This window comes from Rhynchophorus ferrugineus, unplaced genomic scaffold (assembly GCF_030347505.1).
Source record: "Rhynchophorus ferrugineus isolate W39M unplaced genomic scaffold, kcgeb_rfMv2 rfM6, whole genome shotgun sequence".
Taxonomy (NCBI): Eukaryota; Metazoa; Arthropoda; class Insecta; order Coleoptera; family Curculionidae; genus Rhynchophorus; species Rhynchophorus ferrugineus.
Window position 1 is genome coordinate 22,685,649 of NW_027472585.1, and position 6,000 is coordinate 22,691,648.

Below are 6,000 nucleotides of genomic sequence, written 5' to 3' on the forward strand. Positions count from 1 at the left end.
GTCTTCATTTGTAGCGAGACCCAGTGACAGGAAATTTTACTTTTTTACTTCAATTTGAAGAGAAAGGCGATTGGAGTTCATCAAATGCTGTGTGAAGTTTATGACAATCATGCTCCATCGACTTCAACCTATCAAAGGCAAAGACAACAATATCATTCCTCATAATAACGCTCCACCACATACTGCAAAACAGTCCAAAACACACTCGGCAACATTAAAATGTGCTATCCCATCTGCGGTATTTTCCAGACATTGCCTCTTGTGAATATACCAAGAAATAGTTATGTGTAGTGTTTCATGGATAACCTCAAAAGATAAAACGCTCTTTCGATATGGAATCCGTAAATAGCCGGAAAACAGTAGGGGATATCGATGGAAATGTATTAGTAATATTAATATTTCATACAATATATTAATAATTTAAAACAACAGAATAGTTCGAAAAATGTTAATGTGACCCTGTAATAAATCCTGTATCAGACGAAAATTATTCGTTATGAAAAGAAATTCACATATCTAAACAACGAATAGTTCAAGTGATGATTCAAATATAATATGGGTGCAATTAAGTGGAATTAAAAGGGATTAAAATAAATAGATTAGCTAATGTGTTTTATCCGAACGATATATTATCTGCGATGGACGCCAACTCCTATTTATTAGCCCCTAATAACTATAAAGCTAGCTAATCAAATTGAACATACCACAGAAATTGACAACAGCCTCAATCCTAAAAAGGTTCCTGGTGTTGATATTTCACCTAGATTTTTGAAAGAACTGACACGAAAAGCTATCATCAAGTTAATTTACATCTGTAATTCCCATTGGATATTGAAACACTTTTAGGAATGTTTTAACTAAAACATAATAAAACAACTGCAACAAAAAATAGAACACCTAAAAATAAATATTAATAGGTGACATGAATAAAAAGAAAGTATCTGGATAGATCTAACCAACTTGATTAATACAGTATTCCTATTGAAAAATATAGAAGATATTTGTTTGAGAATGATTGAGCTTTTATGATTTCCAGAATTGTAAAATCTCCAAAAGAAGTCAATTTTTATCAACCAATTTCATTAATACTAGTAATAAGCAGAATATCTGAAAAAATTCTGAATAAAAGGTTAAAGTCAATCATAGATAAAAACATCTAAATGCCAACATCTAAAATTATTTTGGTTAAACACTTAACAATTGACCAGGTACATAAAATCACAGATATTACAGAACAAGCTTACGAGGAGAAAAATTTACTCAGCTATATTCTTGGATGTAGCACTAGCCTTCAATAAGGTTAGGCATAAGAAAGTCATATTTAAACTTCCTAAAATATTACCGAAAAAATGTGTTGAACTCTTAAACTCGTACATCCCAGTCAGGATATTTAAAGTTAAACAAGAAACGTTTATTTACCAAGAAACGGAACAAAAGCAGGTGTAGCGCAAGGCTCACCACTCCTCTTCTTTAACTACTCTTTATATGCCATATACTACAAACAGAAAACTTTACTAAGGCTATATTTTCTATTGACACCGCAATATTTGTTGTTGGAGAGAACAGCTAAGAAGCAACCAGAAAACTATAATACGCAAGAAATAATACAAATAAGTGGATCCAAACACGGAGAATAAAAGTCAAAGAGGGTTTATCACCTACAACCAAACTGTTCATATAGCAATAGATATGGATAACTCCATCGCGTTTAGTAAGTCCTTTAAGATGAATCTTGTTGCAAAACTTTTTTGGAAGGAGCATCCAAATGAAAATAATTCGAATTAAAATACAAACAAAATTTATTGTTATTATTTTGGAAGAAAAACTAAATTATCCAATTATCCGTTTATAATAAGCTGTAAAACCAAATCCTAAAACCTATATGAACCTATAATAGATATGCAGTTATGGGGATGTAGTGTGAGAAGTAATATCAAGATTATACGTGTATAGAAATAGTTGTATACTCAGAAGTATAAACCCATGAAAAGTATTGTGGATTCACCGCCGGGACAAAGACTTACAATTAGAACATCAGATTCAAATTGTCAGAGAAGATATTGTAATATTAGCAACAAAACAAGAGTAAAGACTCCTCTATTAAAACGGAAATATTGCAACTTTTGAATAACTCTGAACTAGAACGCAGACTCAAGAGAACCAAACTGGCTGATCTGGCGTAGTTATGTATTGAAGTGTACTGAATGATAAAATCGGTGAAAAGTGCTATTAAATTTTATTTTATATCATTAGGGATTAAGCAAAGGTCTACCTAAGGTTTTCGTAGATAAGTTCCTAGTTTTAAGTCAGACCAGAGACAAAAGTTAGTCAGTAGATAGCAGCTAGTAAAAAAATTTTAATAATTTAAACAATAAAATAAAATAAATATGAACCAACCGTATATTTATGTAGTTGAATGTTCTAGAAGTTAGTAGGCATACATGCTAGTAATCGCCTTGTGCTAGAAAGTTCGACCACATTTTATAAAGTTAACCATATTTCTCTCAATATAGACTAAAGGGAATAACTTAAAAATGCTATGATAATATTTCTAAAACTTGTTTTGAAAATATGTTTATTATAAAATCAGAAATATATATGATATATAACATTACATCAATCACTGTCTCTTTTAATATAAAATGCATGCATACTATATCTCACTACTAACTAAGAACTCACTAAGTTCTCACTAAGAACTAACACTCACTAACATTTTTAAAATGATATTTAATTAAAATTTATTTCCAATAAATTTTAATAAGTTTAAATTACAAGTTCACTGAATATTATTAAAAAAGTATCCCGAGCAAGATTATTTTCAGTCCTGAAACAACTTCAGAGCATAAAATATAAGTATATTTGATTTTTATTTCCTTTTATGTTAGAACCATTAATTATGGAATATTAAATGAAGTAATACTTATTTGTATATTAATTGAAACAGTAATGAACACAGCTAGGCACTCTATTTTTTACAAGGTAAATATTATATTAAAGAAATGTTTTTATAATCATTAAATGAAGTAGATACTAGAAACCTAGGCCTAAGTAAATAACTAAAATAATTGATAAAATGTTCATAGAAATATAGTTACATTTTAATATTTTAAAGCCTCCTTTTCACCAACAAAGTTTTACCTGGACAGGTCCTATTGTTTAATGTGGCTGGGAACCACGGTCCCCGGCATTAAGCCTACCAACTTAGAAATCATCCCAGAGGTCATCCGGTCTTACACAACCTGGTTACTGGCATGTCTGGGATTATATTCCTTGTCTGATTATACACTCTTGTCTAGGACAATCAATAACATTATACAATCACAAACATCAATTTAGGACCATGCCCCAGCATTTCGAATATTTTTTCGGTTTCGAACCCGCGACTATCGCAACAGTATGAATATCGTCTTGTCGCCTCTACCACTACATCAAGCAAGCCGGCTAAAAACATATATTGAAAAACGATATTGAATAAAAAAGCAGGCTTATTTCATAAAATAATAAATTATTTACCTGAATTTATAACTAAAATTTAATTGTTCTTTTCTTAATTATTCCACCATTAAATCTTAAAAGAGTAGCTAAAATATTTTTGCTGTCAGTAGATTTATTTATTTAAACCATCATGCTATGAATGTTCTGAGATTCTCACCATTATAGATAGCTAATTTTTAATTTGTCTTATGTTTTCCTTAGTATACTTCTATAATTACCTTGCATTTTGCCCTACATGAAGACTAAAAACTCACCAGCAATTAAGAAATTAAAACATTTCTTTCAACTCTTGACACGCAAATAAAGGTAGTTATTACCTGTAATATTTGTTTACGGCTTTTTTACGAAATGCATTTACTACCTGACAGAGATGAATATACCTTCCGATAAAACGGACGCATTAATTAGTTGTCCCTAGAAATAATGTAAAATATAATATATATTAACATATCTTTCTTCATCGTTAAATCATAACTACCATATCTCTTAATATATAATAGTTTCAACAATGTGGGATCGGACACAAGTAATTTAAAATCTTAAAAAATTGTCTATAAAATTAAGTAGAATAATTTATTAATGTCTAAACTCACTCACTTTTCGTATTAATATCGTTTCAATACAAAATTTTGCGGTACAGCGCTGCCAAATTTTCGTGACAAAGTAAAATTATACATTCATGGTCGGTTTGCGTACAATGGTGAGTGACTTGAACGAAGCGAACGTTTGGGTTCTACGCGAGACCATGCGCAAAGATTCGGAATGGATTCGGTTCGCGGAAAAACCATACTTTTCACAACGGCATAATAAAAAAAATTTCATGTGATTCATTTTTCACCGGTACGTATAGTGCTATTTTACTAAAAAGCAATGTTTATTGCTAAAATAATATTTACTTTCTAAGCGTGAAATTATATTAATATAGTAAGATAATGAAGAAAATACGAATGATATTGAAATTCTGTATACATATTCTGTATACATAAATTAACTGTATACCGATCTTTGGTTTTTTCCTGTCTATCACCCTGTCTTGGTAATCGTCAGCATTGAATCAAAAACTGAACCAACATTCATAAAGATTTATTCAATCACAGTCACTTTCAGAAATATTAGTCAAGTTAATAACCAAGCTCTTGCCAATCTATTAAAAACTTTCTCAAGATTCTGATCGAGTTCATACAAACCGAAGGTATTATTCTCGAAAATGCCTCTTTCCATCAATTTAGACAGTTCTGGTTTGAATATCCTCCTCTACCTGAATATCTATTGTAATAATTCTTTGCAATACCCCATATCGACTCAATAGGCTTAAAATGCAGTGGTAGGGAGGAAGACGTAATACTCTGTCGCCATAACATTCAGTAATCTGATCTACTATGTATCTTTTCTCAGGCTTAATTCTAGAAAAGTAAATTACATAAAATGCAATTAAATATTTCATTTATATATACCAAGTAATGATTTGAAATAGCTCATTCCTTAACATGATTTCCTCAAAACTTATTTTATGTACTTTAAGCCATTTGCTTATGCCAATTGCCATAATTGCAGCCTTTGCTGATGAACTTGTTGGGTTTTTCTCCACCAGTGTACTATATATATATGGTAGATATATATAACAATAACTCATGGTTCCTCCAAGTTCTCTAAAAGCTGATTTTCAAACTACTGCAAAGACAAGTTATAGTTCATTTCTTCAAGGTAGTCACCCTTGGACTTAGAGAAACACTAATTCTGCACCAGCAATAAAACCATTCCTGTTTCCAGCATGAGGAACTATATGTCTGCGATGATTAAATGTTATGACTAACAAAACCAAATTGATAGTTATTCCAACGTTTACCTTTTTCCATGAACATTTGTTGTCTTTACACTATATTTATTATCATATTGCCATGAGCAAGCCAATGTACCATTCTGAAATATTCATGGCGGTTTTAAATACATAAATTGATATAATTCTTCTTTGATTTTGTTATGATCTCTGGAAGTTCCATTGTTTAATTGTTAACCTTCGTGGGTTATCTTTACACCACTTAAATCCTATGTTATCCAACAATGTATGAACGGATGTTCTACATCCCTCCAATAGCTGTATATCTTTTGGATTTTTGTGAATACCAGACTAACAATTTTCTCTGAAATGATTGTATTAAATTATGTTCCGACTGAAAAAAAAAACAGAACTTACAGTTTTATACATTTCGTATATTTGGTCTCTGAAACACCAAAATTGATCTTGATTCGTCACCTGTTTTGCATAAACACGGTTTCTTTTTGGTAAATTTTAGGTTACATTGTTTTTTATTATTTGAGATATTTCAGTGACCGTGCAGCTGATAGGTGCAAAAAATATTTTCAATAAAAATCGCGGCGATTACAAATTTATTAAGTCAAAGCGTTAAAACAACGTTTGCCGGTTTATAATCCGTAATTATAATATTTTGAAGAATTTTCAGACGTTTGGCAAACGCACAACTTTTGTAGGCTCATTCCGTT